Here is a 14,981-nt window from a genome sequence, read left to right as displayed (position 1 = left end):
GTACGGTAACTTGAGCACTAATGATGCGATTTCTCTCTACCAGGTAATCTTCCCCTCTCACTTCCACATGGTTAACGTCTCCAAGTTAATCACAGAAACCATTCATGTTTGATGCACAAGAAATTAGCAATTTGTAGTTTTCCAGTTCATAAAATAAAATAGTAATAGTTACAGATGGCACAGCAGAACATCCAGTTATCAGAAGTACAGGAGCTCCATATACCCCGACAACTGAATCACAAGCAAGTAACACAAGGTCCAGCAGAAATCAAAATGGATCATACTCCTTTTCCTAGCCTTATTGATGCTGAGGATATTTTTAAAAACTAAGTTAGATGGACAGATATCCCTTTATACCTTTCACCAGGAACAGAATACCAGGAGAAATAGAACTGCAGTAAAAAAAAATAAAACTGAATACACTTGATACGTCTAATATGTTATTAATATATGAAGCACATCAAGACTGAAAGCAGCTACATCTGCCCAAATATAAAATATTACTTTCCCTTGGTGTTTCTGGCTCTTTTGTGACAGATCCTCCCTTTTACTAGCATCCCAAATTCAGATGTCAAAGTTCTGCCCACCATTAACTTCCTAATAATTCAATGTATAATCCTTGTCTCAGGTTTTCTTTTGGCGGGGGTGGGGGTTGGGGGGGGGGGTGTTAAATAAAGCCTAAAATCAATGTGAGGCATTAATAAAAGTAACATGTTTTGATACAGTAATGTTGGCTTACAAAACCTTATTTGCAGCATTAGATTTCCTCGTTACACATACAGTAACTCCCATTATGAGACAAATAAGCTACTATAAAACCATAGTGAGTCTCAGACCAAATACAGCAGTTAGTCTTCTCTAAAAATCCCCTTTCAAGACTTGAAGGCTGAAAAGTTGTGTTCCATGAAATCTGGCATTGTATCAACAGATCTCCATGGAGCTGGCAGGCTAGAAGTGCTTCAGAAACCAGCTTCAAGAAAAAAAAAAAAAAAAAGCATTCTTACCATGCATAATCAATCACTAAAAAGAGGCTTAAGTAACTTTTTTCCCAGCTAAAATCATCAAATCTTAGCTAAGATTACTGGGGATACAGAGGTTACCAATGATAATCCTAAATAATTTTTAAAGTCTGCTTTCTTCCGGCATTTCAAATCAGTGCATTTAAATATCCTTTGTGGAACCTTTTGTAAACACAAGTCTTTCTGTCTTTCCTGAAGACATATATGTATATATGTCTTGAAAATATAAATGTAGCTTTTTAAGAGTCTACGAAGTTTCAGAACCTAACATTGAACATTTGGAAGTATCATCTTGATTTACAGCTATCTCTATAATTCTCCTCTTTTAGTCAATGCCAAGTGTGGATGAATGCCAAGTGTAGGTGAGTTGGGAGGGAAAATAGTGTAATAGTATCACATAGTATAACAAAATCGGAACTGAACAGAATACATGGAGTCCACAAGAAAGAGAACAGTACCATCCATCAGAGGTTTTCCACTTGTGGACGTCTGGGGATGTTCAAAGACTTCAGAAGGAATTATGAAAAAGGTAACTAAGGTTAAAGACTGCATTAGCACGTTGTGTGGTACAATAGGAGCAGAGAGACCTGCAGAGCAGAATAATTGGTGCTGATGATCGTGTGTCCATCTTATATACATTTTTTTGGTAGGGAAGCAGGGATATTTGTTCCAAACTAGCTCTCGCCTGGTCTCATGGCCCATTAGATGCTGAACACCATCAGGTATGCTCCTAGAGAGCACCTTTTGTTTTTAGACTCATCGGAAAGGAGGAGAGTTCATATACTCCACAACTGGGGAATCTGCATCATAAATATACTCCTGGATCCAAACCAAACTGATAGCATAATGCACCCTAAAATGCCTGTTGTCTTGGCATGTTTTAATTCACTACATAAAGGTTGAAAAAGAACGGTTTTATTTTAATTTTATGAGGACAAGGTGGAAAAAAAGAGGCAAATACTGGTTGAAAAAAAACCAGTCATCCTAAGGCTGAAAACCTGTCACACAGTATTTTTTAATTATGGCTCCCTCCAATATTTACGAATGAAGGCTCCATGGGAAAGGAGGGAATAAAGACACTCTATGCACAAGAGTCAGAGCTTCATCTATCCTCTCCTTCCCTATAATGCCCTCAGCCACCCAACACTTGGGGAAGGATCTCATCTTCCTCACTAGCTGGCAGTCAACCACATACCAAATTCCTGGCAATACAGCCAACTAAAACCCACTGAAGGAGGAACGGACTGCCTAAACCTAGGAAGGTTCCAACTGCAAAGTAGCATCAGAAAGCCTATTACAGTAAGGTTACATAATACCTGTGTTACTACAGTATCTGTGTTACTACAATATCTGTACACCTAGACATTAAATTTACTCTCCAAACTTGAGCAAGGCAAGAAGCAGCATCTCAGCTATAAAGTTGAGAGGCACAATGCTACTTGATGATGCTGGCCAGTACACAAGGCCTGTAGAAGGATCGGAAATTGGACCTAGATCACACCAATACTTAGCAACAAATGCTTCAACCACAAGATGAGTTATGTTTCCTTCTCAGAAGCAAAACCCAGTTATTGCTTTAGGATCCACTCCACTTAAAGTTGTGCTTTTTAAGACAGCTGTAAGCCAACCACTCCTTGATTTAATTAAATGGATTCCTTTCCCCATTCCCTGTTTCAACTTTTCTGCTACACAGCTGTTGCTCCTGGCTGAGCTGCTTCCAGGGCTGGAATCAGATTGGAAGTGAGCAGAAACTTAATCTAGAGGAAAGAAGTCAAAGCAGTTTATGGAATTACTGCCCTTATAGCTGAGACAACACAAGTGATAGTGAGAGCACAATCTGCTTCAGCACAAAGCAAAAAAAACCCAAACCAGCAATTCAAGCTAACTTCCGATTTCACACTGAAACAGGACAGAGGCATTCAAAAGACCAATTAGAGCGTTTAGTTGTGTAGGTGAATAGCAAGCTAAGCAGAAGTGACTACCTAAAATGTGGTAACTAGACCTGAAATATTAGTAACTGCTTTCTACAAGAAATGGCATCAATATTGTCATAGAAAGAGGATTTAAGTCTAGTCATAGAATCATAGAATATCCTGAGTTGGAAGGGACCCATGAGGATCATCAAGTCCAACTCCTGACTCCACACAGGGCAGCCTAAAAGTTAAATCAGATACCTAAGCGCATTGTCCAAACACTTCTTGAACCCTGACTGGCTTGGGGCCATGACCACTTCCCTGGGCAGCTTGTTCCAGTGCTTCACCACCACTCTCAGTGAAGAACTTTTTCCTAATAGCCAATCTGAACTTCCCCTGATGCAGCTCTAAGTCAATCCCTCGTGCCCCATCACTAGACACCAGAGAGACAAGATCAGCACCTCCCTTTCCGCTCCCCCTCATGAGGAAGCTGTAGACAGTGATGAGGTCACCCCTCAGTACCCTCTTCTCCAAGCTGAACAAACCTAGTATCTTCAGCTGCTCCTCATAAGTCATGCCCTCTAGTCCTAGTCCATTTTATTGGTAAGAATACAGATGTATGACACTAAAGAGCTCAGAGCTGTTGCAATTTTCTGTCACCCTCTGCTGCCACATTTCCCCAAATCATGTAGGAGTCCCAGCAAACTCTGAGAAGGTCAAAAATCGTATTGAATAGAAGAAAATAAACATTTCTTATATATTTATTCCTCAGGCTCACAGAGCTATGTCATATCCCAAGGACTGTATTACATAACATCTCATGTATGCATTACAAATTCTGTTTACCTTGTTAGCCACATAAGTAGTTTAACTCTGCATCATTTCCGTCTTTTTCATAAAAAGATGCTTTTGGTGAATGCTAACTTGGTATACATTGATTTCTGTGGATTGTTTACAAAAAGAAAAAACAGCATATACCCATAAATATTTAAGACCAAATTAATTTTAAAAGCATGAAGTATTAAAGGATAATTTTTTAATAATATACAGTACTCTGAAAGGGTGGATAGAAACTCAGCAAAAAATTGGTATCCTCTTCTCAGGAACAACAAGTCATCAATCTGATGAAAGGTACCATCACATCTCAAGAAAAGCAGTTACTCTTAGCTCCTGGTAAATTGTGAAGGTCCCTTTTTTCTTTTCCAAGAGAGTAAGATGGAATCAAGGACAAACTATTTAAAAAAAAAATAAAAATCAAAGGAACCTATTCTCCATATGTTTTGGATCTAAAAAGTCTTAATTCTTACAATTCATAGAGAACAGAGTATTTATTTACTTGTTTCCCATTACTTTAACCATAAATGTCATAAAATAGTATACGAACAGATTGCATGTTGAACAGATCACATTCATATTTCATAATTTTAGAGAGAAACACCCATCTATCAAAATTCAGTAGCCAAACACCTGAAGAGAAGCCACTCAGTTTTATACTCAGTTTTTTATATTGAGTTTTATACTGATGATAAGATGCCCTGCCCACATTTTAGAGCCATAGTCCAACCCTTTCCTCCTTTATAGGAGCCCTACTGACAGTGCTTTCTCTTCTCCTTCACTTCTAGCACCACTGCTTTTTGCATACTCTCTACTCCAGTTGCCAATACAGCAAGGAAGGCTGTTGTGTCCTTCATGCATCCTACAGCTGCTTTCCTCTACCAGAGAGAGTTTACTAGCTTGGACTCTGCTTTGCACACCTCACTTCTGGCAATGTCACGTCTCACTACTACGTCAGAAGTTGCCAGCTGGTCCAACTGGTTGGAGGCATTGGTAACTAAGGAGGTATAAACTAATGCTTCCAACTACCCTTTCCCCTCCGCAGTTTTACATTCCAATGTTTGCCTACAAGGCCTATTTGTTACAAAACCTCATTCTTAACTCTTTTTTTTTTTTTTTTTTTTTAATTAGGACTGTTTACTAGTCCTAGTAAAGATTCTAAAGACTCTTTCTTACCCTCAAAAAAGAGTCCAGTAACTAAAAGAATGGAACAGGGTAGTTGCTCCTCCCTCTTTCCTATCCACTCCCCACACGTCCCAAACTCCTCTCCCACTGTCAGGGAAAAATATCTTATTCAAATACTATGTTCTTATTTGAATATGAAAACTCCTCAGACAGGCCCCATAACATATCAACTCTTTCCACAACCCCTCAAGACTAAATGCAGCTTCTCCCCAAATCATGGGGAAAATGTACCTAGCTAACTAAATGCTGGCAGGCTACAGATCAGGCAGCTGTCTGCAAACATTCTCAGTGCCATTTTTTTTTTTTTCTTTAAAGTACAAGGAGCCATTAATACCTATTTTTAAACTGCTTTAATGCATAGCTGAGCCAGCTACATAAAGAAGCTATGTAGCTGCAACCAGATGAACAGAGTTTAAGGGCAGTCTGTTTAATCCTGTAAATATACAAACTGCACATAAAACATGAGGAAGCTTTACAAGTTAATGTTTTATTTACAAGAAAAGGTATATGACTACAATAAGCATTGACAAAACACGCTTTAATTTTATTCCTGAAGTTAAAGAGGAAAGGGCAAACATCTAGATCCTGATGATCACTGCAGTCTCTTGTGAACTTAAAGAAAGCAGTTTGAAATTAATTTCAACGCCTGTTTCGAAAAAAAATTCATTATTTTCCCCACTCCAGTTCCACAATGTTTGCCATGAGTTTGCTTCAAAATGTTTTGCATATTGGACCAAAATACTTTCAATACTGATCTATCATTAAATTGTTTTGAACAAAAAAGTTTCCTAGAAGTAGATGTTCATTCTTAACACCAGTAAGTAGATTTTGAAGCTAAACATGTTGAAATGAAAACAATGGAAAAAAAATTAAATCCTAGAAAGTTGATGTCCAGGATGTTCTTGTTTTTCTTTAAACAACAGAAACAAAGAAAGATACAGAATTCTGAAGTGAACTTACTATAAACTTGCCTCCACCCCAGCACTGCTGTTGCTGTTATCCTGGTGATAAAACGTTCTCCTGTGAAATGCAATTATTAGTTTAAAACCCATTGAGCTGATGAGATTCCACAATCGAAGAGGAATAGATTTCTTGACTACGGCTGTAACCAGCTGGCTGCTGAGCAAAAAGACAACTGCTATTGCCATCTCTGTGATGAGACTCCAGGAGGCAATACTATGGTTCTTGGCACCCTACCTGTGGCAATTCAAGATTCACATCAAACTGAGCAAAACTTGTGCAACTGCATTGGAAACCAGAGGTTTTGTGGACTGCTAGGGTAATGCTAGGTACAAACGCGTTGACTCCGATTCTCAAAGACTGTCATTTAAAGTTATCTGTGATTACACGGATCTTCCACACACCCCACCAAATTATGTAACAAACCCATCAATACTTACATTGCTCTTAACTACACTTTAAAATAGTCAGTGTAATCTACAGAGACTACAAGCTGCATGTATGGAAAAAAAATCAAGCCATTAGAGACTAATCTACACACAGTTCAAGAAGCAATTTAACTACAGCAGTTAAATTTAGAAACTGATTTAGTTAATCATTGCACAGGCAACCAAGATTTAAACCTCATCTTCAAGCAGATCCCTACGCACTAGCTGCATAATTCAGAAGGGAAGTTACTGTGATGCCAATCACAGAAAAAGTTCAGAGAAGAGGCCAACGACTGCATTTATTTGCAGTATTGAAGTAGCACTGAATTTCCCAGTCTCAGACAGTGGTAATGAAGAATATTTCTGTATGCGTTCATATCACTATCTTGGAAAACATGATGGGCATGCTACGGCTCTCAATGCACAGATGCCAGTTTTACCAAATTACTCCTCCTTGTGTATTAACATCAAACCCATTTTGCCAGGCTGCAATTTAAAAATACAAAGTCCCTCAACTCCATGCAGTGAAGTCCAAAACATAAATAAATGCACACTGAATAGAGTTTAACCCAAGACAGGCAGGAGTTGGGCCCAAATATGCAGCCTCTTCTAATATCAAAATCAGACAGAAACCAAGAAAAGCTCATGGAAAATGCATGCACCGCTTAATTAAGATCAGAATCTGTGATCAGACTTCTCTATCATGTTTTAAGTCAGTCTCTCCCCAAACCAGTTCCACCTCATTTTGGCTTTACCATTTGTAATGCAAGGATTCTGGGATACTTTCTCTCTCCTAGGCTTTTTTTTTGCCCTACGAGACCATTTGGGAAACATTGTCCTCCTTCTCCCCCCATCCACCGCTAGGTAATTAGTGACCTTCAGCTTTTGGCTGGCCGAGTAGTCCAAAAACCTTCTGTCATTCTCCAGAAGACTACTTCTCTCTCCTGCCCAACCTACCTTTCGCACTCACTCTCTCCTATTCTGAAAAGCTTCTTTCCTTCAGGGAAAATGCAAACTGTAGTCTTCTGAAGAAAATTCAGAGGAAGCTTTTCTAAATAATTTGTTTTAAATCAAGAATTTAAGTTACTAAATAATTCTATAATTTGCCAGCCACAAGGGATACAGGTTATGTGACTGAAGAGCCAGATAGTACAGGCAAAAGTCTTTGTGAATAAATCTGGTTTAACCCTGATTAAAAATATCTAAGTTGCTTTCACAATAAAAGTATTTCTGAAGACTGGAACAGTCTTATCCACACAGCAATCACAAACATAATTTTAACATCTTTCTTCAAAACATATAACTGAATATGCAACATTTTTATAGGCCAAACTAACTATAAACACGTATTTCTTGTCATCACATACAAGCAATTCTAAAGGAGTTCTTCAGCTGGTCTAGTGAATTGACATTTGGGGTTGGTAAGCATCAGGGTCCTTTTTCAAGCCCTGCATTTGGTATTTCCTTCCTGACTACACACTCACTAACTTTCTTTGTGGGAAACACTTTTGTAGTGTAGTGTTGTAAGATTACAATGGAAGTTCAGAAAAGCCAGCGCATGCTACTTAACACAGGATGGCATGTTAAGGAATCGGCAGCTTTCACAAACATCTAATAGTTGTATTTTACTTTGAGCAACTTGACAAGTTTTGGAGGCATTTATATTAGCAAAACACACTAGGAAATCCAGAGAAGCAAGAAAAGACAAGGCACAATTATAATCGAAGTGACAAAATGAGTGACTTGATTTAAAATGAAAATGCCTTACTATGCATGCAAAACAGGCGAATTAAGCCATTTAAATTTTTAATTATGAATTGTAAGTGAAATTCTTTGAAGCAGAAATTTAAAAAGAAAAATATTACATATCTGTAGAAATCAATCATTATTTTAAATACAACCTTGTCATTTTATTGACCAGGTAGAGTTTCCAAATTGCATGTCCTATTAGAACGTTTGTGATAGATGAATGATCAGTGTTTAACCAAAAATTAGAATTTATTATGTTTACTAAAATTAGGTTTTAGCATTTTTTTAAAAATCAAAGGTTGATTATTTTCAAGTATGTTCAGCATTCTGTCTTTACCCTTCAACTACATTAAACTCCAGACTATTAAACGCTAGATACTGTTCAATTAAACTCTACATGAAAGTTGTGCTTAACCTGCACAAGGAAGTAGAAAACATTTGATAATACTACACTGAGTATGAACAGCAAATATCTCAAAATAATTTTTGAAGTTTTATGAATAAATACAACCTAGGTAAAATATTCCTAAACCTAGGTTCTTATTCCTGTAACAACTAATCTCTACAACCTCCCATGAATAAAAGCAAGCAATGATGTTTCCATGAAATGCAAGTGAAACATAACAGGGCTGTAACAATTGTTAAGCTTGTAATATTTAAAAAAAAAAAAAAAACAACAAACCACTGGAAGTTAAAGTATGACAGCAGTGACTTTTTTAATCCCAAGAGCAGGAGAAGAGGTCTGTAAAGTCAGCTACTAGAGAGACCGTAAGTCCGGAGGCCAGATACTGGAGAGATCAGAGGTCTTAAAGTCAGCTACTGGAGTGACCATAGGTATGGATTAGCTACTGGAGACACCTTTGCATACACGTTCACGTGTGCACACACCTGTGTGACAACAGGACACCTGAGGACACTGTAAATACCTATATTAATAGGAATAAATCTCACTGTTTCATTAAATAATAAGCAGTATGCTAATCCAATAATCGAGTAGTGAAGCATGCTTTCAGCCTTTGATATGTCCATTTGGCTTACCAAATTTTTTGCAGACTATTTACTTTCCCTGACACACGTCCTCTGCCTTTGAAATTTACAGCAAGTGATCTTACCAAAGAATTTCAGTATATATCTGAAAGTATCAAGTTACCTTACCATTTAATAGGAATGGCAGGAGGGGCAGAAGGGGAAAAGAATGAGTTTTCTTTCATCCTTCCCCTTCCAAGGCTGTTGCTGTATCTTTCACATTTCTGTGTGCACCATATTGCTTCCTCATCCCTTCATCCCTCACAATAGTTTCTTACTTGACATTGCGAATGCATGCATACACAGCAGAGTTTTCCAGAACTCCGTTCTTTGAGTTTTTCCTCATTTAAGGTGCAATCTCTTTCACAACATATATACTGATAAGGGTCTTGAATATCATCAAGCATATAATCAGAACTCAAAATTAAAATAAGCATACGTGAATTTCAGCTGAGGCAACAAAGTGTGCCAAAGGATCATAGCCAGGGTTATAGCCAGGGTCAGCTTTAGGACATAGGCAAAGTCAACAGTATCCTAAAGCACTGCTGCATATTTTGCTTATTTCAGAGGCCTTGAAGCAAGGCTAGCTGCAGTTTCTGCCGAAGGCAGCACTGTGGTATGCAATGCAGGAAGAACACCGTCTCTCCTATGAGCAGCTAATACTACTTTTAATCTCCTCATCCTCTCAGAAGGAGGAACAACAAACCTGCTCTCCAGCTTCTTCCCCTGCTTAAAAGGTTTCTCTTTCCCACTGCAGAAGCAGACAAGCTGCAATCCCCTAAAAAAAAAAAAAAAAAAAATTTTCAGCTTTACTTAGATTCTAACAAAATTGTCTGCACTTTAGCAGTAGTCCTTCATTAGCACCACCCAGTGTGGCCCACATCTTAGGTCACACAGTGAAGGAAGAGCAACACAGCTGTTTTCATACTCTTCCACCAACACAACAGATATTCCTCATCTAAAAGTCTGTGGTGTGCGTGTTGCAGCTGAGACAGACTGGGGGGTGGGAGGATTTTCCCCCCAAAGCTAGTTTAATATCAATAAATATAGATCTTTTATTATCCGTTGCACTTTGAGGCAAACAGTCAAACATTTAACCTCAGCAGATTTAGTTCAAATCTCTAAGACGACACATCAGCAAAGTACAGACTATACAGGGTAAAAGTAATTAACACGTGCAAATTTATAAATCCAGTATCTCATGAACATCCATGAATAAAGTAAATTTATTTCTGTTTTCTACACAACAAGATTAGTGTTTAAATGATACTAGTCTCCTGGGCTAGCAGTGCTTTTGAAATTTGTTTCAGGGCCTAATACAGCATATCTTCAACATCACAAAAAGATAAACCTCCTTCCCAATGCTAACTCAAAACCTTCTGGACAGTTTCCAAACTTCATCATTGGTCTTCACTTTAAGGACTTACCACAGTTTTCAAAGCTATTTGTAACAGATTCACACAAATGTAAAGTGACAAGGTACTTTCAGTAAGAGCTCCCTTGAACAACTTACCATTTAAGAAAGGGAGTAGAGAATATCCTTTCTGTTTAGACGTTTGAGAAGACAGCTGTTCTGTAACTTGCGAGCACACTCAAGTGGCTTTATCTGCAAACAAAGACAAATTTCAACTTAGCTTTTCAGTAATATAATAATTAAAGATATGCATTAAAAAATCAGGTTCACGGATAGGTTAAAAAAAACTTACTGAAACATGCATGGGTAGAATCTAGACACACTTTTAACTGTTTGGAGCTAAACATTATTTCATGTCACAGCTCAAATTTTTTCAAGGTAAAAATAGCTTGTGTTATTTTATAATCAATGTCCATTTTTTTTTAATTGGAAATATCTGCAGAGAAGGTAACACTTACGCACTTAAAGATTGTGGGGATGGAAAAATGTAAGATAATGGCCTATAGTAAAGCATAATAAAACACAAGGTTTGAGTCCCTCTGAGATACTTCACAGTAAGTTAAATATTACTAAACACAAACTCACTAAAACAAAACAAACACACTAAAAAAAAGCACTGAGAATCTCTTACAAAAATTAAGTATTGAGATGTTTCCATGAAAATGTTACAGATCATAGCATCAAGAGAATATGCTGACTTACAGATGAACATTTAGTCATACACTTAATTTTTATAAAATAAGTTTTTGTGGTTAAGACACAGCTGCCCTTTCTGCAAGAACTGTACAAAGATGATCTCTAAACTAGATCATTTGATCATAAGAGACTAATATTACAGCCATATTTTTAAAGGCTGCTGCTATACATTCCTTGATGGAACTTGATTAGACATTTTAGACAATAAAAATTTACAAGAGAGAGAAAAAACCCTCTATTTCAAGGACACATTTATAAAACAGGATTTATAACAAAGTCAAAGCATCTAGAAGAGCAAGTCACCACACACAGATTTCTCAAAGGCAAGACATCAGTGTCCTAGACAACACCTTTTGTTCTCTGTCACCACTCTAAGTTTCTTTCATCCTCCCTCAAAATATTAGAGCTTTAACATCATGGTGCCCTCACCTCAATTCCAGTAAGCGTTCGTGCAGTGGCCACCTATTCCAAACATAATATTGCCCTCTAGTTAGCTTGATACCAAGATCTACCAGTTTGGCCAAGGCCTTGGTCCTCACTTAAGTGTTTATGTGCTTACAGAAGGAACCATTCCGAAGTCACACATTGTAAAAGGCTCAGGTACATACAGTTCATTCACATTCAGAGGTCTCCCTATCTTACAACCAGGATGTGTACTATATCGGGAAGAAGGTGCCTTCCAAATACAGCTTCACAATCCTGACTAAAATTATGTCAGACAGGATCCTATTAACCTAAGTGATCTGAACCAACAGTGATTTATTCAAGTATACCTGTGGTTCAAGAAACAGTAAATCTGCTTTAGAGCAATTAGCACTAGATTTAAAAACACTACAGAATAGGTGTCGTAGAGCACTAGCCTAGCACAAGGTGACTGGAACTTTATATAGAACTCAAACCCTCTAGTACTATCAGGGTGGCTGAGGATACATTTACACATTACATTAGCCTCGGCAGCAAAGGCACCTTATGAGGTTCTCAGTTCCCCACATTAGCTACTTGTTCCTGTCCATGCACTGCAGTTCATCGCTTCCATCAGTTACGTCAAGACGTCTGTAGTGCTGCACTACATAAACAGGATCACTGAATCCATCCTGTGATGAAAGAACTCTCCACTCAGGTCAGCAATATGTGTGACCTATACAGGGATGGGAAGGAAGCCGATAGTTACTGCATGAACAGTGAGGATGAGACTCTTGCAGAGTTTTCAGTGAAATGAGATCAACTATCCTGACATATATTCCAGGGGTTAATATAAATCCTTACATGGTTAAAGACATCAAGTCATGGCCAATGCCAAGCAGTTTTATATCTTTTTTAATCAGATATTCCTGACTTTTTTTTTTTAAAGTAAAATATTAAAAAAAGACCCATGATAAGTCAGAGAAGAAATGCTGGACTCTCTCACTACATGTTCTAAATTTAAGAAACATAGTTAAGATGAAAAAAATACTACAGATGCATGCAACATCAGATACAGAAAAGAAAATACATTTCAGTACACCATTAACAGTCCAGCAATATCTATCTACTGGCATAACTGTGAATATACACACTCCCTTTTGCATGGATTCCTTCTTTCCCATAAAATCTTCAAGAGGAAAGAAATCCCAATGAAAGCCATTATAAAAAGATTCTTACTCATTACCAAGTACATCACTGACTCCCCTGCCAAGTGCCCCATCTGACTCATATTCACTGACTAAATTACAGAAAGTACCGAACAGTTTCAACAGGATAGGGTTTGAAATGCAGAATGTATAATGCTGACTTCCGGTTAGAAATGTATATCCAGCTGAATTTTGTTTAAAATCAATGTTTTAAAACTTTCTAAACAGGACTCCTACAAATGAGGCGATTGTATGCAAGCAATTTGAAGAACAAGCTATATAGCACACAGAGGATTACTTCAGAAATCCACAAGGGGAAAAAAAACCACAAAGGATTTAATGCAAGACATAACTTTTATACAGATTGAGGATTAAAAGTATCCAAATGGTAGGTCATCATCAAAATGGTGAAAAAAGGATTTTATTTTAAAGTCTGCTTTCGGGGGGGGGGGGGGGGGGGCGGGTTTAAAACATGGTTTCATATGTGGAGATCCAAAGCTTACTACTATAGTTTGAATTACAAAGCAAGTGTTTTATCAATGCATACACACAAAAAAGGAAGTGGTTTAAACCTTCAATACTGATTTGCCTTGTTAAACTTCCTGTGTGTATTCAATCTTAAAAGCATGAAAGTAAAATCTTGGAAACTACTGTAACTCTACAGCAGACATGTGGAAAACCCAGTTTCTGGAGTCTTCAAAAAGCAGAACCACACATCAATTAGTGGTTAGGTCTCACTTGGTCTGAAGTACTTCTACAGTGGGACGAGGGGCTTTTCTGTAAGAGTCATACAATCAATTACTTAGAACCCAGGGGCCTCTCGGTGGCCCATCCTAAGCAGCTTTCATGAGACTGATCAAGACAACTAGAAAGTTTCTTATCTTTAAACTAGGCTTGATCCAGATCCCAGTCTTAAACTTGTGCACGTAACAGGAGCAGCATAAAGGAAGACACAGCAGTTCATGTTTTCCAAGTGGTCTTTAATTTAAGATTCAATTGCTGTTGTCTAGCCCAAACTCTGAGCCTCCACAGACATCCAGAAATGCAGACTTACTTAGGACACACACTGTCCTTGGAGTGTGGAGAGCAATCTGCCCTCTGCCAAGCCCTCAAGGGACAATTTCCTACTCCAGATCTTTCGAAGAACCACTTTGATGGTCAGACTTGATCACAGCACCCAGTGTGTCCTCTGCCACCAATTCCTTCCAAACAAGTTCAAGCTCTTGGAGTTTTCCTTTAAAGCACAGGCAGATAGCAAAGTAAAAATATCCAACCTGTTGTGAAGTACCTGGTATCTCTTTTACTCATTTTCACTCACTGGATTATGGTACGAACATTCACTGCTTGACTGATATACCAGTCCTTCAGTATTGGACAGAGAAGACCTATCTAAACTGGAGGCTGGCAAAATCCTAAACATCTTGTGGAATTTATCTGAGGTTAAACAAGTGATCTTCAGAGATTTTGCGATCTACAAAAGACAGCCCATCAAGCCTATGAGCCAGCCAGTAACAACACTGGTTAGTCAGACGTTCTTGGCTGATAAGAAGCATGCTAGCCTTGACCAGCCCCCACACACCTCACCTCTTTGGTACCTCAACGGTAAGAGGCTTGCCCAGGACAACGCTCTCTTCCTTAATCGTCAGCACTGATTCTTTACTGCAAGTGAAGCCAAGTGTAAAGATAAGGCTATACCACAAATGACTAGTACCAACCACAACAGACAGGGAGTAGCTCTTTCATTCTCTCATCTTCCATCTAAAAAGAAAAGATTGTCCCATCACTGACAAAGAAATAAGCCTAATATCTCTGAGAAGTAACAAAGTTCAGCTGGGATGTCAATATTAAAATGTTTGCAAACACTTGAAAAGGTTTGCTGGCAGCATTTACCATCCATAAATCTTCACAGGTAACAATCCCAATCTCACGGTACAAGTCTTCTGTACTGTCAGCCTGCTCCTTCTCCCAATATAGCCCCACGCTCTTCTCCAGAAGTTTGGTGCATAGATCTTCACAGAAAGGCAAAGAGCTCCTGCCTAGCTCCACTCCCAGTACCCAGAGATGTCTCCCTAATGCTTTACATAAACAAATGCTGCTGGCTTTACATCAAAGTGGAGATCCACTTGAGTAACAATACTAAAAACGGA

The 14,981-nt window shown here is 38.2% G+C and overlaps 1 protein-coding gene across 3 annotated transcripts in view; it reads right to left on the bottom strand.

Moving 5' to 3' along the window:
- WASF3 (WASP family member 3) overlaps positions 1 to 14,981 on the bottom strand; it is a 76,136-nt gene that overhangs the window by 41,500 nt on the left and 19,655 nt on the right. For all 3 annotated transcript variants that reach the window (XM_050897317.1, XM_050897309.1, XM_050897333.1), the window contains exons 2-3: positions 10,628 to 10,720; positions 9,821 to 9,892 (exon numbers count right to left, since the gene is read on the bottom strand). The gene's annotated coding sequence lies outside the window, so the exon portion shown is untranslated. The remainder of the gene's footprint in view (positions 1 to 9,820; positions 9,893 to 10,627; positions 10,721 to 14,981) is intronic.

Source organism: Gymnogyps californianus, chromosome 1 (genome assembly GCF_018139145.2).
Source record: "Gymnogyps californianus isolate 813 chromosome 1, ASM1813914v2, whole genome shotgun sequence".
NCBI lineage: Eukaryota > Metazoa > Chordata > Aves > Accipitriformes > Cathartidae > Gymnogyps > Gymnogyps californianus.
Note: the sequence above shows the minus strand (reverse complement) of the source record. Positions and strands in the feature narration are given on the sequence as shown.